The sequence below is a fragment of the Haemaphysalis longicornis genome, unplaced genomic scaffold (assembly GCF_048455015.1).
Source record: "Haemaphysalis longicornis isolate Haplotype H1 unplaced genomic scaffold, Haemaphysalis longicornis Haplotype H1 scaffold_461, whole genome shotgun sequence".
Classification (NCBI taxonomy): Eukaryota; Metazoa; Arthropoda; class Arachnida; order Ixodida; family Ixodidae; genus Haemaphysalis; species Haemaphysalis longicornis.
The window spans coordinates 65,181-89,376 of NW_027526378.1; positions in this window are offsets into that span (position 1 = coordinate 65,181).

Consider the following 24,196-nt stretch of genomic DNA (forward strand, 5'->3'; position numbering starts at 1 on the left):
GAGGCCAGATTTGGAAAATGATAAATATTTGCAAGAAGATATTTCTCAGCCGATTATGAATTACGAGGTGAAGGAATTCCAAGCGCACAAGTTTTGCTCTATGGCAAGAGTTCCAAGCACCCAGTATTTAGACAACGGACGAAAAGGACGTAAAGCGCATGTCTCTGTTATTTACGCCCCCTGTCTAAACATTTGGCGTTTGAAAGCCTTATCATGGATTATTAACCAGAAGGAACCCATGCGTTGTTAAGGTTCGCTCTGGCAGATAGTGTTGGAATACGTGCGCGATCTAACAATTTTATGGGCGAGCCGTTACGGTTGTATTTTGCATAGGTGAACCTGGTGGATTTTCTTTTGGCCTTTTTTATTTTTTCTGAGCCAACCTGTACGGAAACTATACAACGGCATTTTCCGGAACTGGAGCACGAACATGGTGTCAGCTAGCAACTTGGGATACCACGGTGTCAGCCGCAAGCGTATTCTAAGAAGAAAAAAACTGGCGCAGAAAAAATGAAGTGACGATGCCGATGTGTTTATCCCAATGGAGCCTTGATAGATTCCAACCTAACTATTAGTTCTGTTTGATTTCAGTTAGTGAACCACCTTCAACGACGTACGAGAAGCTGTAGGGACTTTTTCCTGTAACTGCCATGCAAAGTGAGTTTTTTTTTGTTAATGGACATTTGCCACGTATTGCACCATTCGTCAATTTTTAAATGCAGAGCATTTCTTTAGCTCACGATGTCACCCCTTCTAGGCGTCCGTAGTAGTCCGCATCGCTCGCAGGTGCGCCCTCTCCCCCGCTCCTCCTCGCCTACTCTCCGCTCGCATTGCGCGCTCTCTACGCGGTCGGTTCGCGCCCAACAGGTGGGGGCGCGCGTCGCGGGATCAACAACATCTGTGGCGTGATCGGGACGTCAACATCGCGCGCGCGTGGCGCGGACGTGTCGTAATAAAGGCGGGTGTTGGCGAGGCTGGAACGCACTCATCGCCGTGCTCTCTGGTCAGCAGTTGCCACAAGTGCAACAACATTAATGTAACGCAAACTACTTAACGTCGTGCGCCCCCGGAAATGCTCTGCATTTGATCGTGCCCCTCGCGAGGGGGATGTTTCACTGCGTCACCATGCGAACATTTGTTTGGAACCAGCCAACCAACGAGGAGGGCAAGTGATGGCGACGCCTGCGATAAAGCTGTAGGCCACGACCCTGAAAAGGCGCCCAGCCAGCCTCCAGATAGCAGCTCCAGGCAACGATCCTTAGCGCGCCAACGCACCCTTGGCGGCTTCGGAAACGAGCACCAGTGGTGCTGCCGGGCTTGCACACTCGGGCTGCGCACCCGAGACAAGTTCCGACGGCACCTGGGGTTACGCACTTTGGGCTCCGGCAGCGTGTCCTGCAAGCTTCGTACAGGCGTGTCCTGCAAGCTTCTCAAGTGGTAGTCGACTGCCGCACCCTTACAGATTACAGCTACAACCCGAAACGGACATAACTGTGAAAGCGAGCGAACGCTAACTGTATATTGTATTTGCGTCGAGAACCTTTTAACCTTACCGCAGTGAGGAGTTGCGGGATGCGTGGCGTTGTGCACATTATTGTCCTTGCATAATAAATGTCTTGTTTTTCTGTATCCAGTTCGCCCGGCTAATTGACGTGACAATCTTGGCGATCCTGCCAGGATCTTGCCTCATTAAATGCCAGGATTGGCCCAGTTACGTGTCTCACCAGCTTAGAAGAATGGATTGGGAAAAAGCGCTAACGTTAGTTCAAACGCATTGTTTGAAGAAAGGGCAGGTATTCTCAATTGAATTATTCAAAATGGCGTAGTCATTCTGATCGCGAATTTCGTTTTACAAGATGCAGTCCTCCACTACAAGTTGGCTATTTACTGGTTGTTTGCCCTACCCGCAACGTTTGGAGCAACCTGCACCGCTCAGCTGGCAACCTGGTACATCGGAGGCGCCACCGGCCATGTGATTGAAACCCCTTCCGCTCGCTGTCGCAATGGGGCCTGACACCGCGACAAATAAATACTCACGCTCTTAGGTTGCACAGGTTGGTTACCTTACCGATACTTTTTGCTTTAAAAGCTCTAACAGGTACCTCATAGCGGTGTCGTGCCCCACCGATTGTTTCTGTGAACTGTCACGTAGAGGTGTTGTTAGTTTTTCGTTATTCGTAAACCACGCAGTCTTTCTACGTCTATTCCTGTTACTTTCCGGTGACGTTGAAATGAACCCGGTACCGATTAACAGCTGTGACTCATGTACCCAAACGGACGTGTCTAAATGCTCAGCTATAGTTGAAACGGCACGACGCATCGAGAAAAACCGAAACCAGGAACTGTCAAACTTTCGCCAAAGGCTGTGCGTTGTTAACTTACAGCTTAAAACGCTAGAAGACCGGTTGGGTCACGTAGTGCATGTTGAACCATCTGCTTGCTCCAATCTGCCATCATCACAAAGTAAGAACATGAACAGGAATTCATGAGACATAACATGAGGAATTGTCTCGCCAAAAGCAGCCGCATACGATGCTGAAAACCGCATATGTCGAAATAATCTGGTGTTTCATGCTATTCCAGACGTCCAGTCCGACACTTGGACACAATCAGAGGAATCAGTGCTGTCACTTTGTGCACAGCTGCTCCGTATAAATGTCGACTTGTCAAAAAGTTGAAAGGGCATACAGAATAGGTCGCTTTCTAGCAAACAAGTGTCGCCCAATTGTGGGAAAATCATTTCAAGGCGAAGTAATCCAGTCTTGCCTCCTGACGTAAACTTAAGAACACCGATTTCGTTGAGCGCAAAAGATTTTTCAGCTTGGTGACGCCTACCGCGAAAAAAGCTTCTCGAGTTTGCTGAGCAGAGTAAATCCCCGTATCAATAAAGATATCATAAACTGCTACATGCAAACACTGCTTCGTGTATGACTTGGCATCTAATGCAGTGCTCATGCCTGAAAGCTAGCTATGTGGCAGCCCCCGACGCAAAACTTTTGTCAAGCTAAAGAAAACCCCAATGCGTAGGGACGCTTGCCGGCCAACGGATCTCAACGTCCTAGTAATTAAATGCGGCAGCACAAAGAATAAATTAGATGCCCATTCTAGTATAATATTCACGACACATGCCGATATGATTGTTGGCATAGAATCGCGGGTAGATGATACCATAAATAATGCTGAAGTCTTTCCGCCTGGTTTCTGAAGTTATAGCCACGACCGTGATGTTCATGGAGGCGGTGTATTTCATATCGTCGACAAATCCATCCTTAGCGTACCCGTAGATCTGTGCGACGATAACTGCGGAAGCGAGTGATGTAAAGTCATCCTACATACTGGCTAATCTTTTACACTAATGTCTTTTAATCGCAGCCCCAGTTCAAGTTCACTTGAGCCATTATGGTCGTTATTAAATGCATTGCAAAACGTAAATACAAATCTCTTTCTGGGTGGCAACTTTTCGATGCCTCGCGTTCAGTTAGTCAAGAAATCTCTACTGTTGTCTACACCGTCTGCTTTTTCCGATGAATTAAGCAACATGATACCGACGCATGGTCTTTATCAATTCGTTGATTTTCCTACGAGAGGAACCGCAGAGAACACCTCTGTACTCAACTTGTTTTTTGTAAAATAGCGAAGCCTTAGTTCAATCCATCACAGCAATCGCTGGCATCAGTCACTACGACGGAGTTCTTGCTATTGTTTCATGCAACCGACCGCAACATAAAACACAACTTTCCTTCACAATATCTCCACCACGGGAAGTGTACAATTCTGAGACGGGCGATTACGGTATAATTACTCATAGTTTAAATGAGCATTACAATGTTGTTATTCAAACCTCGATAACGTTTAGTGTAGAGGAATTATGGGAGCGGGTTCAGAACTAGATTCATATATGAACACATTACAACAAACATTTTGTCTGATACACAAGAAAAAAACAAACCCTAGTTCACCCGTGGGATTAAGCTTTTACTCAACAACAAAACCCCTATCTTCAAGAGATACGTCAGCAAGAGGAACAAAGTAATGTTAAAAAGCCTCGAAAAAATCAATAACGAAATGAAGATGAAAATGAGGTGCGATAAAGATAAATTTTATTCTCTTTTTAGGGAGGAACTTAAACGCAGTCCGAAGGAATTAGGGAACTGTAAAACACAGCGGGAAGGAGGAAGAAACTATTTCTCTGTTGTCTATCAATTAAGGCTTTAAAAAACTGACGTCGACAAAGCCAACCACTTTAACATATCCTTTCAAGCAGTTTTTGTACCCCCCTAGTGGGTGCAACAAGTGCAGAAAGTTCTCAGTGCCACCTGCCGGCCGTGCCATATATAGGTGTAACGTGTAATAGAGTATTAAAACTTGTTTAAGAACTGAAACGTCATTCTTCCCCCGCCTGAAAACTGCACAGGCACGGTGTCTAAATATCTTGTCGTGATATCCAGATTGTCTACGCCATCACGTCAGTTGCCCTTACAGTGGAAATCTGGTACTGCCGTACATACCCATAAAAATAGACCCCGCTGCCAGGCGCCCAATTACGTACCCATATCGTTGACAAGCGTGTGTTGCAAAATCCTTGAGCACAATATTTACTCGGACATATTGCATCACATGCAGGTATATAATTTTTTATAAGCTACCAACATGGTTTCCGAGCTGAGAATTAATGAGCAACCCAAGTAGTAGAATTTGGTCATGACATTTCTCTTAATAATCATGATGATATCGGTTCGCTTTAGAATTTCTTTCAGGCGTGTTCCTGCATTAGTGCCATGTACAAATATGCCAGAATATATCCCAGCGCTAAAAAATTGTGACCAGGGGCGTCCAATAATAACGGCTGTAAACGACCACGCCCGGTAAAAAAACGTATTGCATGATTGATTAACTGCCGGAATTAGTTATATATATATATATATATATATATATATATATATATATATATATATATATATATATATATATATATATATATATATATATATATATATATATATATATATATATATATATATATATATATATATATATATATATATATATATATATATATATATCTGTATGTTTATATAAATATATATAATTTGTACCTAGAGGGACTCGATCTCTGGTTAGTTTGAGTAAGAGGAGGCCACAAATCTGTTATTTCAGTTTGCCCTATCCATTGATCGCAGTCTTCTCTGGCGCCCATTCCCAGAATTCCAAACCTACGTTTTTCACTTGGTTCGCACATAACGTACGCCCGCAAGTGCCCTTTAGTGTATCGGGCTGTGTAATCGGAGAAGCAGGGATTTTTCACGTAGCTGTACGTGCATACACGCACAACAGCATGTGTGTATTTTTTAATATGGTCACAGCAGCCTATAACGATATGAAGGTGAAAGAAACTTTTCTACATTAATGGCAAAGCACTCTAATCTGTGCGGAATTAAGGTAAAATGTACAGTCGTGAGCTGAAGTAAACGGACCACGGGAGCGGTGGCCAAAACTAATCGCTGCGCCGTCTGGTTGCGCGGCGCCTGCTGTCGAGATCGCACACAGCGCAGGCGCGGCCTAGCAGTACAGCACACATGCCGCTATCGCTCGCTGCTTCGCGATTGTCTCGCGCTCCGATAAATTGACGCCAGGGGAATCACGCCGCGCAGTTAGAGGAACACTGCCTGGCACCGCCCTATCATTGAAAACGATGCGACTCACCTGATAAGTGGCAATGGTGCTACGCTGCCACACATAGCGTGCTGTGGCTGCGTTGGGCTCGTAGCCTTTTTTTTATTCAAAAAGCAGGAGGTTTCTTTTTTGTTAAGTGATGAAGTTTCTCAGTTGATATCTGCTGTCTTGTTGTTTGTTCGAGTTCGTGTTTCGTGTTTTTCGTGTTGTTCATGTTTTTCGAGTTTCGAGTTTCTGCATGAGAGTGACAGAGTTGGGTCCTATAGCTATTTGTGTACACAACAACAATTGACCGTCTTTGTGGCCGCTCAGCGGCCTATAGTATTGGCTAATTGATAGGTCCTCCTCACTTTCGGTTGAGACGTCTCTTTGGGAGGCGGGACTTTTGTAATTAAATAAAGATTATGGCGTGGTGAAGGAAAGGGCTGCCCGCCAGACTTGGAATTTGCCCGACCTCTGATTTTTTATGCCAGTGGTACTCGGCCGGTAGCGTGCCAAATACTCCTTCTGGGCTTGCAAAAGTGGTGAGGGACCCCACGATGAAATATGTTGATACGTTCCCTATTGTCGCACAATTAACCCTTGCAGCCAAAGTCGCTCATACTCATATCTCTATGCACGCCCATTGAGTGTGGCTTTTCTGCATAATTTAAACGTTGTGCAAAAAGCCAGCTTTAAAATTTGTGCTGTGCGGAGGCGTTATTCTAGCATGTCATCCAGCAAATCCACTTTTTTTAGTTCGTGGCAGGGTTTGGAAAAAAAAAAGGAAGTTGGGAGTATCGCGGAGGGACCCACGGAGTTCCTCTTCTCCCACGTTCCTCTTTTTGTCTGCGGACCCCCATCTATGAACGACATCCCTGTGCAATGCTTTGTAAAATATTACGTGTAAATAAACTTGGCTGTTTTGAAGTATACCGTCGTTTGTTTGCCGCATGCTGTCGACCATAAGCTAGTAATCTTTTTATCTCCAATCGTCGACTGAAGGACCCTCTTTGGATCAATTCCTTCAATTTTAACTCAGGGCACAGAAGTGCGCAAGAACCGTCAATAATGTTTTCAAGTGCAAATAAATCTAATCGAAAAATGTAGTTTGCATGCAGTTCGATAGTCGCTGGGAATTGAAGGCGTGGTTCAATGGTATCTCATATCGCAATATAGTTTTTGAACATAAAATGTATGTGTCGGTGCCTCGCACTTGAAAAATGGCGAAGCTGGATTTTCCCGAGCAATTGCGAAATGGCACATATGCCGCATGCGGCAAACGAAGTTTCATAAAGCAATGCAGTACATACCTAAACACAGCAGTATTTGTCAAAACCTTGGCATGTAAGGTTAGCATGAATAATTTTCCCAGTTCGCTGATATTCTCGGGAGGCTGTGATTTCGCATTTATCCTCAAAACCGACAAAGATGGTGTTGTGTTTTATTTTCTTCGACTGTCCAGTGATTTTTTTCTGCTTCATTTTCTGCTTCAATATATGACGGCGGGGGGGGATCGCAAAAAAAAAAAAAGCTTGAAGCCCGAGATAATCACCAGCGCGCCCACTCTGCCAGCGGAGCCGCGTTGCCGCCGATTGCGCCAGCGCGCCATTTCCACTGAAGGTGCGTGACCCGCAGGCAGTAAAAGGGCAGCGCGGCTCCCCTGGCGTCAATTTATCGGAGCGTGAGACAATCGCGAAACAGCGAGTGATAGCGGCATGTGTGCTGTACTGCTAGGCCGCGCCTGCGCTGTGCGCGGTCTCGACAACAGGCGCCGAGCAACCAGACGGCGCAGCGATTAGTTTTGGCCAGCGCTCCCGTGGTCCGTTTACTTCAGCTCACGGCTGTACGTCGGTAGTAAAAGCGGGGGCAGACTAAAAGCCGCTAAGGATTCACAACCATCGTAAGAAAGGCGAATGCAAGAACGCCAGCGCAGTGCTCGAACGATCGCATTTGCGAATGAACCGTTCTGTATACTACCGAGAACCGTGCTCGAGCCCTCTGTGCAGTTATTGCACGGCCACAGTCACGCGAATGCAAGAAAGGAATTACCATAATAGGGCAGTGCAAAATGTTCGCGTTCACGTGCTATCCTGAGATGTTAGAAGAGTGCCGCAGACGTAAACAAACCCCGCGCTGTGCGTATGCGTGTGCGGCATCTACCGCGCGCCAATATTCCCTTGTAGACAAAAAACATCCCCCTCGCGAGGGGCACGATCAAATGCAGAGCATTTCTGCAGGGGGGCGCGCCTGCAAGTCGTATGGATTACGTATTGGTTGTTGTTGTAATTTGTCTTCCAGCGTAGACATTGTCGATGAAGTCGATGGTGAAACGTGCCGTGAACCCCCTGCCGCGGCTATGACGCAACGTGGAGCGGCTATGACACAACGTGGCGCGGATATGACGCAACACATTCCAACACAATCCACTTTAATCCAATCCAATCCAAATCCAAGCTAATCCAAGCCAATCCAACCCAATCCAATCCAATGCCCCTCGCGAGAGAGTGTTATAGCGCCAAAATCGCCACCACGCGAACGCGTGATGCTGACGTCACGATCACGCCACAGATGTTAGCGATCGCAGCGCGCGCGAACGACATATGTGGTTTAAGCGGAACCGACCGCGGCGAGAGAGCGCGATGCGAGCGCCCCACCTGTTCTTGCGCGCGAACCTAACGCGGCGAGAGAGGGTGTTGCGCACGTCCCCACCTGTTGTGCGCCCGAACCGAACGCGGCGAGAGAGGGCGTTGCGAGCGGAGAGAAGGCGAGGAGGACGCGGGGGAGAGGTCGCACCTCTGGCCGACGGTTGAATGAGTCAAGGATATAAGGCGCGTTCGTAACCTTCCGTTCTGTGTCGGCTTTGTGGCTCAGTTGGTAGAGTGCCGTGCACCTTGCGTTCCGCCCGCAGTGTCGTAGGATCGAAACCTGGCGCCGGCAAGTATTATTTTTTTATATAGTGTAGGGGGAGCGATGCGGACGCGGACTACGGACGCCAACGCGGGTGACATCGTGAGTTACTGAAATTCTCTGCATTTAAAATATAAAACGAAACAACCTAACTTAGTGCGTGTTGGTAAATTAACACTAGAAATCCTATAAATGCCACCAAACAGCCATTTGGCGCTAAAACCAGAGCAAACTGTACGAAAACATCCAAGTAGCGGCCCGTAGCGTTGCGATGGCGTCTGCTCTGAAGCAACCAACGAAAATGGCAGCACCACCGCCGAGTTCAAGGGCGTGCGGCGCCGCAGGTGGGGGCAAAAAAAAAAGAGGAGAGTGGCGGAGTAGGAGGGAGCGGTTGGAGCTATCTTAGATCTCTTTTTTTTTTGCCTGTCCCAAAGCAGTTAAAAGCTGCTTTGGGAAGCTACGAAGTAGCTCTTGAACCTGAAGTTGCGTAGCGAGTCATAAGAAGAAGAAGCTGCCAGCGATCCTAAAATACTACAGCCGTTAGTCTTACGACAAAATACTACAGCAGTTAGTCCCCGCCGATGTATAAAGAGTAACGGGAAGATGAAACGCTTGCGGTTAGCCTCTTTGCTGCGTCGTTAATACCCTTTAATGGCGTCGTAGTTGCCCTTAGACGCATATGTCTGTGAACAGTTTTAGATTTCCAAAACACAAGTCATTGCAGTCAGTGGGTCTTTTATAGGGCCACGGGAGAAAATATTGATGTTAATTATAAGAAAGTCGCCTAGGGTTAACAGAGCGCCGGGTATTGGCAAGGAGCGGCGAAGCGAGATAGCCAGACGCTTCTCGTGGAGGTTATGTTGATACGCTGTATTGCATACGAATCGTGCGAGGTAATACCGTTCAATGAAAGATTTGAAGCTGGTCAACACTAACACAAATATTAGAGACAATAGCAAGCGTTCATTCTTAGGCGTAATGAATATGCATATGTTTCACAGACGAGAAAAAACGCATTAGTTGCTGATGCCAACTGCAAAATAAAAATGCTCGCTGCAAGTAAGCGTCTCGAAGTTATCTTTTGAACTCGGTACATAATTGCCTTGTGCACCAAAGATATGACAATGCTGCAACTGCTGTAAAACCCGGTTGCATTTCCCAGTCACAATCGTCTACCGACACAAACCCTAAGAATTCAGGCTAAGCAACACCGAATTTCGTTTCGCCTATGCAGGAAAATATGGTCTGTTTCCCTATTCCGACACTCACACAGACGACCCCGTTCACATACGTTACATACAGCACTTAAAATATGTATCGAACAGTAAGAATACGCTTATTTTGCGCTAATTTGTGCGGAAACAAATGAGTCGTCCGATCACATAGCTATCTCTCGATTAGACGACTAGTTGATTGTTATTTACGAGAAAAAACTATGGTTGTGAGGCTGTACTTAAAATCGAACTCAGCAAAAGTCCCTAAATTTAGCAAAGCGCTAAGCGGAAAGGGCGGTTACGTTCGCTTACACGGATAGAAATTGGGACACCAGGGGCCCTATTCTCGACTGCACAAATTGCCGGCAATTCAGGCAATTTTCCGGAAGTCTTTTCTGATTGGCTTTCAATTTTGGTCACGTGCTTCCGGTTGACAACGCAGTTGTGTGTGCTGTCGTCATTTTGTCGTTTCATGTCTTTACGGACACCAGTTCTAAAGTTTACCTTATTTCTCGTTACTAAAGGCGCATAATTCTTGGCCGGCAATGAAAAACCAGACTAAATGCAGCGGACATGACAACGTAAGCCTGTCTTTGCTATTCAACAACAATACTGCTTGTAATACACACCCCCTCTGTGATTGGCTGAGAAGGCGTGACGTAATTTAAACAGTTGGCGGGAACGATTACGTCATGCATTGGCAACTTCAGCCTGCGTAAAAGTGACGTAATGCTATGTAACAGCGTGAAAATGGCGGCTGTTTTTGCTGCAAATTACAAGCAAAATAGGGCAAAACGTTGCCCCGGCTTACAGCTCCGCGAAATGTGCGGCAATTTGCAGCAGGCGCAGTTTCGCATGCGATCTGTTTAAAGCATGTTTCCTACCGAAACAAATTATAGTTTCAACTGCTTCCAAGTCAGCGATCATGGAACATACAAATAACATGCAGTATTTTGCCTTTATGTTTGGGAATAAAATAAAAATTATTTGTTTGGGGTAACTGCAACATAAGAGGGCAAAACGAGCCTCTCCATGACAAAGAGAACCCAATGCATGGCATTTGTCCATGCTTGTCCTAGTAAGCTGTTGGGTCACATGATCAAACTCAAGAGAAAAATAACAATAAAAAGTGACCATTTAGTTCATTACAGCGCTGATTGCAGTCGAGCTTGACGAATGAGGGAATCGGCGACTTCGGTGTGCTCCACGGTTATCAGGCGTAGCGCTTCGCTGCTCTTATGTGTCATAGAAGCGATGGTCGCGGCCGTCTTTTTCTGTGATCACGCCATAAACTTGTAACATGGCAGCAGACGATGGCGTGGCGGCGGTGGCATCAGGGAAGGTGATAACGCAACAAAGCTTGCATTGAAGCAGAGAGCCCAGCTATGTTAATAAAAGCGATTGAAAGAATTAAATAAATACGGTAAAAAAATTGTGTGATGTTCTTTAGCTCGACATCCGCCTTTCGCTCGCTTTTGGATCAACGTTACTCGATCGCCTTGTGGTGTTGGCGCCAAATTTGACTTCCAGAAAGGTGTTTTTCTTGTCAGCCTCAGCTACCGTCTTAATTTTTATAGTACAAGCCAAGTGTTTTTATATCTTTCTTGCACAATATTTGATACCTTGGTAGCGATCATTATGAGTGACTCGTCAAATTACACTGCATGTCGTCATAGCTATAGGTGCAGCACGTCACTGATTGCTTACGTCGGGCTTACGCAAAAAACATGGGCGAAATGCCGGCAATTTGTGCAGTCGAGAATAGAGCCCCAGTTGCTATGACTCTGTCGCGTTGTGCACAGAACTACACGCTTTACATTAGAATATTATCAACCGCTGATTCCATTTGTCGGCGTCGTCCAGCGGTAGCGCTTCGGATTACTTGCGTATAGTTACTGGCGTCGATAGTTCAATCCCTGCTTGTGCCGACGTTTTTTTCTTTTTTCTGTGATTCAGCAGTTCGTCCTTGGGGAGTATCGGAACGGGCCATCCGGGCTGGGGACTAACCGTTCGTCACCTGACGTTTAGTCCCCAAAGGGAGTAATTATTGTGGCAGAGGGCATTAGTCCCCCAAAGGATGATCTGTTAGTCCTTTTTGCCTATGAGTGTTTTTTCTCAGGTTCGGTAGGACTATGGTCTCATGCAGCCCATTTACAAGTGAGCATAAAGCCCCAACCTTGCAGGCGCGGTGGGTACGTTACCCTTGTATAGGAAAGAAAATATCCGAGTACACCGAACCCCGTTTGTGGATTGTTAATCCAGCATCATAAGGCGCAGTTGAACACGTGCGATGCCTTGTTTCACCTCGCATATTTTGTCGACGAGCTCTGGCATCTTGCCGCTGGAGTAGCGTTTTGCTTTCGAATGGCTTTGCTTTTGACTGGCAACCCGATTCGCCGCTTCTCGTTTATGCCACCGTGTAATGAGGAAGCTGACGACGATAGTGAATGTCGGTGTGTTCTTCCCCTACCTTCATCTGCTATTTACTGGCGGGGTAACCACCCCTCGCTAGCAACTACTGCCGAGTTTAAGCTCGCACTGTGGAAGGCCTCGTGAAGGGGCCGTTTTTATAAGATGAACGGCCACGCCAGACGTTGGGGTTTAGGCTTAAGCTCGCTTCTTGATACGTCTCGTAAAACATGTTGCTGCCCATAACGACGCCACCGCACTTTTTGATCGATAACTGTCAGCTTCGTTAGCGTTGCTCGAGCCAAGAGCTGCATATTTCCACTGTGCAACCAACGCATCCACACGGCTATAAAGCGACGTCAGTGCAAGCTGTCACGCCTCCGAAAACGCGTCTGCAAACTTAGTTTTCGAGTTCACAAAACAGAGGAGAGCAGTTGGACAGGGCTGCAACGGCTGCCAAGCGCCGGCAGCAACTGGGTGCACTGTGGCCCTCGACTGCGAGCGGTACCCACTCCACGCCCCTCTCCCCCTCCACCCAAACACACACACACACACACACACACACACACACACATACACACACACACACACACACACACACACACACACACACACACACACACACACACACACACACACACACACACACACACACACAACACTGTTGGAATTGGGCCATCCCAGCTCGGTCACCACTCTTGCGACGTTGGCCGGCTGAGTCCGCTATCGAAACGGCGCAGAGCAGAGCGACGAAGTATTCGAGCCGACGGTGCTTTGAAGCTGTATTTATATACAATATATACAAAGGTACCAAGAGCCTTACACAGCTCGAAAAAATGCCGCTGAGATGCCGCCGCACCACCGCTGCTTCCGGGATGGTGTTATACCACCGGTTTTCCTTTGCACCCGCGTGCAGTTCGAATCCATCCAAATGGGACAATCATTAGCCGCAGTTTGGATCCGGCGAATGGAGGCGAAGCGATTGCGTCAGCTGAGCCGCCAAGACAGGAAAAGGGAAGGCGACCCAGCGGCGCCGTCTCCAGGCGCTACTCGCAGCGTGTCTGCCGGGGTACGTTTTTCCCAGGCATTATGCGGTCCAGCCGTAGCGAAGGGAAGTGAGAGCAGTCTCGGCGGTGCCTTTCCCGCCAAGTTGCGGCAAGTCTGCCGCGGGCGGTTTGACCTAGGCGCGAATCAACTCTGGCGTCGGCACGTCACCGAGTGCAGCGATTTTGTGTCGGGCGTGTTGGCACAACACACACGCGCATACAAAAATGAGTGGTTAAAGTCAGACCCGTGTGGGTTGTGCCCGGGCTCCTAACGGAAATAAACATCTCTACGCGTAGCACCCCTGTCCTGTTCCTTTCTCGCAACGGGACCTCCCTCTTTGGCTTCTCGCGCTTTAGCCCGTTTTCGTTTTTGTGTTTATATCTTATTTTTCGCGCTGGCGGCGGCGGCGAGGGGCACGTTGCGCAATTTTCGCAGCATGCGGGACCGTGGCGGCAGCGTCTTTCGCGGCTAATTTTATGGGAAATGGTCTTTCTTTGGCCACTCGAGCACGACAATGTTGGTCTGTCTGTCTGTCTGTCTGTCTGTCTAGCCTGCTATACCTAGTGGCGCAGGCTGAGGCATTTATTATTTTATGTTCTTTTAATTTGCCTCACAATATCCATGTCTGTCTGTCTCTCTGTCTGTCTGTCTGTCTGTCTGTCTGTCTGTCTGTCTGTCTGTCTGTCTGTCGGTCTGTCTGTCTGTCTGTCTGTCTGTCTGTCTGTCTGTGCTTGTCATAAAGATCATTTATTAGTGCACCTTATATCTCGCCCCGCTGTATACATGGGAGCTTCCTGCCCCGTACGTTTTTCTTGCAGTACATGCAGTGATAGGTCACGTTGCAAAAAATCCTTGCTAGTGCCGATGTAATCATAATGGTCCTTCACACTCTCTGGCATATTAAAACCTTGCGCTATCACTAGGTCGTCCGCTGAGTGCGTGTAGCAGGCAGCCGTATCTTTTCTTAGAAACAATCGTCAGAGCAACACCTTTTCACTGACCTCCACGGTCCGTATCGGCATAGTGCGCATACCTCGAATTTTGGGCCTTCTATGCCGTGGTGATGGCTCTTTCCTTGTTTTTGTTACAACTCCTCCCCCGGAAATTTGTTCTGTCTCCTCCTCCCGCGCAAAAGAGCAACACCAAATAGAACAAAAGCCCACGTTAATCGTACATTGATCACTTATCGTTTTTCGGCTTCAATATTGCCATTTAATAGCAGTGGTCATGTTCTACAGGTTCTCAGAGGAGTAATTTTGAAGTCGCAGAAAGAGTGCTCACCAATCAGTCACTCGGAAGGACTACTCGCCTAGCAGGTGTTGAGAACAGCTACCGAGGATGACGCAACATTGCATGATGCAACATTGCGTCAGCTGTACCACTTCTCATGATGCAACATTGCGTTAACCGTAACTGAGGCTATTGGTTAAATGTAGCCGATACGGTTCGACAGAACATGGGGACCTACTATATTTATTCCCTACAGCGTGCATCCAGGCTTGGTTTGACCTCGGAGGACCGATGAATACCTATTCTCACTAAGACAGGAATGTTCTACACGATATTGAAATCAAATGCAAACAATGACAATCGCAGAAAGAAACAGATGCTGACGAATGTTGAGCGACACGACGTGCCTCGAGAGCCCTAAAATAATTGGCAACTTTGGTCCCCTGTTCAATGATACCGTTGTCTAAATAAAAATAAGCATTGGTGGAGTTTGTTGTCACGGCACCTAAAGGTTACGATGATATTTGTAACAATAACATTTAACGATGATAACGATGATATGTGTGTAACGATGATATTTACCAGCTTGAATAATTGACGAAATTAGTAGAAACATTGTTGAATACGATCATATGTTAGTGCAGATTATGTACTAAGAAATACAGATGAGTACAGATTGAGTAGAACATAGTACTTTCAGTAGGCTCCGAGGATTCGGATAATTTCAGCGCACCGATAAACGAAAACGGACGAAAAAAGCTGCCGCCAGAAGACAAGCAGAAAACCGCAATTTCCGGCCACGGCAGCGCCGAGAAGCCCCGATTACCACAAGAGCACGGCGCACCCGAGACTCCGGTGCTTTATTCCTGAGAACACGAGGAGACGCCAGACGCAACGCGAGTGCTTACGTTCCGTTTCGTTTCTCCCGTGTACGCGCCTTCGCGTAGTGCGTCGCCCTACGAAAGTGCACAGTGTAAGACGTTTTCTTCCCGTGCTCCTTTGTCCTGATGCATATGTAACCTCAGTTTTTTTAATTATTTAAACATTAAAAAAATTCTGTTTAGCTGTTCATTCGAGCCATGGTCTAGCTAACATGGCGCAGTCGACAGGATCAGGATTTGAGACCACGGGAGGACGAACGGGCGAACAGACGAGCGACGTGGACGAACCGCATCACGACTACGAGAGTGCGACACGCAGACGTGGGACAAAGACGGACCCCACGTCAACGATGGCCGATCCACTGCTGACTTCAACGGAACGCTAGGTCCTATGTTCAACGAAGAAACAGCAGGTTGTGAGCGCACAACAATTACGAGGGCTGCCCTGCTCTGGCCGTAAGGACGACATCGTCTCGCGTCTTCTAGTGGACAATAAGCAACGTCGCCAGCTCTCCGAACGAACGAATGTGCCAACGATGATTCAGCTGCGCTGCTTACGACGACAAACTGTAGAGGAACGTGCAGGCGGCGCTGTCTGTGAGGAGGATGCTGCGTGAAGAACAAAAAACTTTTCTGAGACAACTGGCGAGAGTTAGCCACACTTTTGCCACAGTGCCTGAACTGCACGAGATCCGGACACAGGCAGCATAAACGACGGCACGCACACAAACGAGACGACGTACAGAGCGAAACATACACAAGCGTGCACACAGCGTACACACAGACGTACACAAGCGAAACGCTGAAAGCGCGGAACGCAACGCGGCCAGTACGTACATTTTCCGCACATGCTGTCCCGGCAACGGTTCCGACATGCTGTCCCGGTGACATCGCATCCGGATTTTTGGATAGGCCACCACGAGCGAAACCCACGGCGCATGGAACACACCATACGTGGCGAATGATCGCACACCAATGTTTGGGGAGCTTCAAAGAAACATTGGGCGCACAGCGCACGAAACGCACCACAGGTGATGAACGACATACAATTTGGACCAGTGGAGCTGACCACGGCGTACGAAAAGCAAAGCGCGCGGAACGCGGCCGAGCCAGCACACACGCAGGAAACCGCTATTCGCGGCATCCTTCGCTCTCGGTGCTGCTATCCGGACTTGGCCAGCGAATGTAACAACCGTAGAAGTGAACTTTGCCACAAGCAACGAATAACCCAGCGCATGCGGTTCAACCCTACGGGAACTTATGAGCTCTCCGGCACCCGCTGCTCCAACCCTAGTCCAGCGAACGAACGGCATTACGCTCCTGCAGGTAGGTCCGTCAACGAGCAACGACAGGGGCAGACGTGGCCAGCGAATGTCACAACCGCAGAAATGAACCTTGCCACAAGCAACAAATAACGCAGCGCACGCGGTTCAACCCTAACGGAGAGTACGAGCTCTCCGGCACCCGGTGCTCCAAACTGAGTCATGCAAACGAACGACATTACACTTGTGCATGTAGGTCCGTCAATGAGCAACGACACTGCCAGCGCTTGCGGCACGTCCTAGCCGGAACGTACAAGATCACCGGCACCTGCTGCTTTGATCGCGACTCACATGAAAAACCCCATTTCGTAAAATGGTATGCAACCGCGAACAAGCGGACTCGGGACGAACGGAACGCTTTTGAGCCTGCTTGTACTAGAGAGATAGCGATTTTAGCATTTTCGAAACAACGGGCGAAAGAGGAGCGCTTGAGCGACAACACGGACACGGCAAAAACGCCAACGAAAGGTCCCAATACAGGCAAAGGCATCGAACACCCTACCGATGAAGTGACGCTTCCGACACTGGTCGGCGACTTTGGCTAGGTTCGGTTTCCGAAATTGTGGCGATCCTAGTGGCACGGTGCTGCGGCGTGGCCCTTCCCTTTCCCTCGGCCTTTCTTTCTTTCCACGCCGTCAACGCTTCCTTGCCTCCTTACGCATGCGCAACAGCTAACCGGCACCAATATTTTTTTTTTCTTTCTCTCGGCGCTCACGGCGGGCCAGTTCGGTGCGTGCATGAGCGAGCCGGCGTGCGAAGGGTTGCGCGCGTTGCCTAAACGCCTCCACGGGCTGAAAGTTTCGCTGCATTATAAAATACATTCGAATGTATTCTAAATATGGGGTAGCGGAGGAAGGAGCGTTACCACTCCTGCGCAGCTCTGTGGTGCAGCAACACAGGGCGGTGAGTTCGGCCAAGTTTCTCGCCTTCTCCAAAGACGACAGGTAAGCAAATTAGCTTTGTACAAGTTATAGTGAATTCCTTAAAAGCCGACCGATTGCACTCTTCTGTTTTCAAATTAATTCGCGCATGTAACGTGAAGTTAATGAGACATGTCACCTGTCTTGGATTGGAAACTAATGTGAAAATATATCCCAGCTGTGCAAGTACGCAAAGTTTTGGTAGAAGTAAACGCGTCTTTGGCACGCACACTCTTGTTCGCCAGACCAATTTGTGGTGGCATTGCCGTCTTTTGATTGCCTTAGTAACTGCTGGAATGTCGATTCAGTATACTTATCAAGGTATTTTTTGTTGTTTCGTGCAGCAGGTATGAGTCTAGGTTTGGGCCCCAAGTCGAGGACGGTTTGCGACTTCATTGGACGTTTCCTCCGGTGACGCTCCTCAATCCATCCAATGTCATCACGACGCACCCGCTCACAAAGAAGGCAAGCTCAACTGTACGCGCTTCTTGCCTTTCACGGCGTACCTACTACCACAGCGATTGGTGGCATGGAGGTGCTGCGCCCTAAGCATTTTTTAACTCCGCCGTCTTGCTCCAAAACGTATATTTGCGGCGAAACTACTGCCAAGCGTTGCTTCAGTGCTCCGAAAAACCTGACGTAACACCGCGGTGTTCAATGCAAGTCGATTTTCACATAAAGCAGTGGAAGGCCGAACCGAAATACATGCGTTGTCTGCAGCCGCCATTGCAAGGGTTTCGCTCATTAAAAAATAAATAAATAAAACCAAGTAGCATTGCCGGCTTGCTGTTCAATCTGAACTGCGCGCCCGCGCCTTGTCATCTTATCGCGAGTGGGTTTGGTTTTCCATAGTTCTGAAGTTAGAATGGTCATGCCGTATCTGACAAGATAAGAGGCGCTGCCCGAGCTAGAGGGTAGCTTGTAACAACCTGGCCGATATCTGCGGCTTACAATATAGGAAAGCTTTTATTTCTGGGTGTCTTCTCCCCCCAGCCTTCCCTTCCACCCGCGGTAAGCAGACTGTCCATTCACGCGCCATTAAAAGAAAAGATGGGTGCGTTCGATTTGTGTTCTGTGTTCTACGACGTGCACATAGTTGCGCATTGTTTTTGTGCGTAGAAATAATCCAGAAATGAGTGTCTACAGTGCGGTCATTGTGTTGCGACAGTTTTTTATGGCTGCATTTTGTTGGTGTGAACATGATTTCTCCGAAGTGTATGCAGGTTAATGGGCTGTTCAACGCTTTCTTTCAGAGTTTGCGTTAACTCACCCGAAATGCAGGGCTTGAAGCATACATGTGCGTGCTTTCGTTTAACATATAGGTTCCCAATTATTGTGTCTCTGAACTGAAACGAATTTTTTTAATGTCTAAGGAACATTCCTGTCTCGAGGTGAGCCCAAGAAATAAGTATACACTGAGTGGAACTTTCAAGTTCTTTTCTTCTCCTGCCGAGGTGTGCGCGAAAAAAAAAATCTCTGTAGGGACTAGAACTTTCGGAGTTCTTCTTTCGCAATCAAGTATTGTGTACCTAAATGTGCATTCATGGCTGTAACGTTTGCGCAAATTTAGACAGAGGCAGATACAAAAAGGGACACGAAGACCTGTATCTGTGTCCGTCTAAAGTTGCGCAAAAGTTACAGCCATGAATTCAGAATACCAACTAGCCCGCCTAACCATGTTATTGCAAATGTGTATGTAGCACGTTTTTTTCCTATTGTACAATATTGTAGCCCCAAATTTGCATATGTCATATTTTTGCTTAATCTTATACTGTGTACAAAAAATGTATGTGAACTATATGATTGTAGTACATTTGTTTTCATGACTTCGAATCAAAGACGTCCTCATATGAATTTTGAATAAACACAAAGCAAAAAGAATGTTTATGTAACACTACAATTATTATCGCCACAAAGACACCAATTCGACACCAGAAAACTTACTATAACCTGCATGTTTTCTTCGTTCAATTATTAAACACGTTACTTCACACATAACAAACGACGGGCAGCGGCCATTTGGAGACATCGCCGCCGCTCGTCCAACTTTCGCGCCTAGTATCATCGCCGAGCGGCCCATGAGGCAGCGACCGGCGGCAGGCGCGAAAGTTGGGCCAGCGTCGGTTTCAAGGGCCGGCGCGCGGCAGCCCGGCCTGGCTGCCACGGGAAAAATGACGTCAGCAGCGTCCGCGACGTCACCAATCTCCTTTCTCCCCTCGCCACTCGTTGCCATGACGATAAGTACAACGTTTTTCAGACGCCACGTACTACTAGGGGAGGATTTGGCGCTGTTGTTGCGAATTACGCGTGACCACGGTGGATGCTAAAGAGGCCGCCCTGTGCTTCCGACGCCAAGGAATGTGGGCTGAACGGACGAGACGAACTACGCCCGCTTCCCCACAACAGCGGTTTCAGTTTCGAAGCAACCACGGCGAAAGCGAGAACGGATACGCAACGATTTCGACCGATCCGCCCTGCCACCCTACGACAACACCACGCCACCGCACGCTAAACAAAAGCCAACCGGCTCCCGCACCATACAAAACACACACCTTAATCGAAGCAACGTTCTCAACGCGCCGAACTATGCCATCCCTGCACACTGCAGCTCGCCGGCGGAGAAAACAGCCGTCTACGGTCCCACATGCATCAAGCACGCAACGAGCTACAGGAACATGATCGCCGGCGAAAGCGACGCGACTAACCCATCGCCGTAAACGCCGTCAAGTTCAGGTCCGACGAGGTGAATACCACGGCACACACATTAAAAAACAAGCCTATTTCATATTCACTGAACCTCATCGAGACAAACGCCCTGTAACAAAGCTTCTAGTATTTGGAACAACAAAGAACAAATGCCAGCATCGAGCAACTGCGAATAAGCGGACAGTGATCTGGATACGAACGGACGTCAATCTACGTCGACACTTACTTGTGCCTGAGGGTATTGAGTATTGAGTTGAGTATTCGTGAGTAATACAAATTGAGTACTCATGAGTATACTCATGAGTACAGATTGAATACTCATGAGTGCAGATTGAGTACTCATGAGTATAGATTGAGTACTCATGAGTACAGATTGAGTACTCATGATTAGAGATTGAGTACTCATGAGTACAGATTGAGTACGAACACTCTTGAGGACAATTCAGTTTGAGTACAAGTAAGTACAATATCAAATGAATATGTTATGAGCGAGTATGAGTGATTTTGAGAACAGACGAACTTTTAGAGTCTGAGTATGATTGAGTACAGCATTAATATAAAAAATTCAGGTTGACTTTCAGTGAGTTCTTTCTGGTTTGCCGACCTATGATCCCGGGCCGCCTGCAAGCGCCGCCGCGGCATGCACCGCCCCCCAGACGAACAGGTCTCGCAGCTACCGCTTAACCTTCTCCGCGAGCTCCACCACCGCCGAGCTCGCAGGCCTGCACATGGATGCCGACCCGGCTTTGGAGCGGCAGCCGTGAGACACCACTGTCACCTTCTATTGCGACAACAAGGCGGCCCCCCAACGACTGTGCCACCCTTATCGTTAACACGCTGTAGACAAAACTTGCAATAATCGCCACCAGGGGCTGGAACGTCCGGCTCCAATGGGTTCCCGCACATCTGGGCGTCGTGCACAACGAGGCCGAAGACGCGCTAGCCAAGTCCGAACGCTCAGCCAACGTTCCTTTCTCCGGCGCCGCCACGCTTCTAGACGAGGCCCGAAACACCATCTACAACACGCCCTTGATAATCCTCCTGTGTACTCCCTAACCTTAAGTACTTCCCATCCCGCCACGGCGAAAGAGGCTGCAATAGCTCTGACCCTCTCCCAAATCCGACCCCCTCGAAAATAATTTCCGATTCCAAAGCTCCCATTTAAAATTTTGCCAACGGCCAGGTTTAGCCACATACATCCAAAATTCTCCGACGCCACCCACCGGACTCCCGGGTAGAATTGTCTGGACTGCGGCGCAAGCTGGCCTCGCTGGTAATGAGGCTGCCCACAATACGGCTCGAGGGCTCACAATGCGAGCCGGAGCAAGCATCGAACCCTATCACTGGGTCAGATTTGGCAGAGATATACTTCTTACGCACAAAGAAATAACCGCTCATTACCGCCTCGACCACCGTAGGTACACCCCGGCTCACGTCAGCCTTACTGATTCGGAAGAACACACGTGGCGTCTCCTTCAGACGAACACGTTCCCTAATCCGGGTTATTCAACCGAATCTACCCTACATTGTACCCCTCCCCAGAATGGCTTTCATGTGGCGCCCTCGCTACCCTTCCCCACATCTTCTGGGGGTGCCCGAAATATCCCTTTCCCCTAATTATTTCCTGTGACGAGCAGTGGGAAGAGGGGCTAGAGAGCTCAGACCTGGAGGTACAAACCTCCTTGGTCACCAGAGCTGCCGATGTCGCCGCCCGGCACAAGCCAGCGGCCACAACCACCCCCTGAACTACATAAAGCTGAATAAAAACGTTTTCTCTCTCTCTCTCTCTCTCTCTCTCTCTCTCTCTCTCTCTCTCTCTCTCTCTCTCTCTCCGTCTCTACAACACCTTGCGCAAACACCACCCAGACGAGCGGGTCGCTTCCGGCAACGCACCCGCACGCGTCCCTTGCAGAAAGTTGTGCCAACAGGAATACTGCCTGCTAAGCAGGCGCGCTAACTAACGGGTAACTGCAGCTTTACGAGGAGACCCGGCCTGCCCACACTGCGGCTCATTCGAATCGACCGGACACTGTATCACCACCTGCGCTGCAACCAACTCCGACCGGGACCAGCTTCGCCGACCCTACCGTCGCCTCGGGATTGCATGCAGCACAGCGGATGACGTCCTCTTCCCCGCTGCCCCCGCATTCTCCTCCTAGAAGCGTTCCGTCACTACCTCTCCGTCCTCGAGGAGACCGGTCTGGCCGCACGCCACTAGAGCGCCCCCCCCTTCTCCCCCCTTACCTCTGCGCGACCTCCCGAGGTGCTCCAACGATTTTAATTTTTCCTTTCTTCTGTCTTTTTTTATTTCTAAAGAGAAACGCGGAGTGGTGCGTCAAATTCTTTATTATTATTTTTAATTTGTCTCTTTCAACTGGAGTCCTGCCGGAAGATTGGAAAGTGTCCAAAATTAAGCCCCCATTTAAACAAGGGGATAAACAGTCAGTTACGAATTACCGTTCTATAGCTTTAACCAGCTGTAAGGGTTGCAGGCGCCAGCGACGCTGCAAAGTCGAAAGCGTGGGAAGCGGCGATTCCCTGAAGGGCGCCTGAAGGGCTTTCTGGAAGCCAGCCTGTCAACAGCAGGCGGCCTTTGGATCATGCCGCCTGCGTGGAGACGAATTGTCTTGAGCCTCAGCTGTGCTGTGGCGTTGTTTTGAGCGGCGAGTCGCAAAGCACAGTACGAGCGTGGGAAACCGCGGGTCGGATGCTCGATGAGCTTTTGCGTGGACGCGGTGGCGGTCGCTTCGGGGGCCGCCTGCGCGCGCGTTTAGCCAGAGGGATGGTTGTAAAACAAAGTGGCCCGACGCGCTTCTGATAACGGGGAGCAAGGGGCTGTCAACCGTGCTTTGTCGGCGGCCGATGGGGGCCGTGGTTGGGTCTTTGTTGGCCCGCGCGCACACTAAGGAGGTGCGAAGATGTTTCGTTGGGAATGCGACGCCGCGGGGTCCGCGCGCCCCATATGGTTTCTGCCGAGGATCGCCTGTCAATGGCGGGGAACCGCGAGGGCGCGCTGCGTTCGTTAAGAGAAACGGATACGGGTCACCCCGCGTTTGTGTTGTCGGTCCAACTTTGGACAAGGCGTTATACGCGTAAAGTGCGGGCGTGGGAACGGGCAAGGGAGGCGGCGTGCCTAGAAGCTTGCCCCGGGCGCTTGCACGTGTTTCCTCCAAAGAGGTTGTTTTGGTTTCGTCGGATGTTTGAGTGTTTGTTGTATTTGCTTGGTTCGCTTTTGATCTCTTCCTTGTTTTTCTGGTGGGAGAGAGTGACCAGCGTTTGAGGGTTAAGGAGGGGCGTTGCCCGCCACGGTTTAGGCCCGGATTCACTAATCCATCCAATCAGGTCCCCAGGAGATACTGATTGGCCTGTGTATCGGGGGTGGGGCCTAAGTAACCCATCAAAACCACGAGTCACGAGGTCTAAGGGTCGAATCCTCAGGGTTTAATGTGCTATGCACGGCCGGCGTATTGCCGGGCTAGCCAGGTCAGGCTAGGGAGGACCGCACCACTTGGGTAGTCTTAAGGTCAGGGTCCGTCGCTGACGGGGGTGCCGCGTGCACAAAGTTGTAGCTGACCTAGGAACCCATTTTATTGCTTACTTTGTTAACTCTATCTTCAGTTTGTCAATATTCTGTATATATCTTCTGTGTAAATATACAGTTTTGAAAACCCTCCATCAACCATCGTCGTCGTGCCATCAAGTGCCGCCACCATCAGGCACCAACACAGATCATCATCATCATCAACAACAAGGAAGAACAACGAACCTACAACCTTTACTCCAGCAATTGTTGTAAATTACTAGAACATGTAATTCACAAACACATATCTACTTTCTTAACAACGCACTCGCTTCTCCCTTCAGCACAGCATGGTTTTAGGCGCGGCTTTTCCACTGTAACCCAA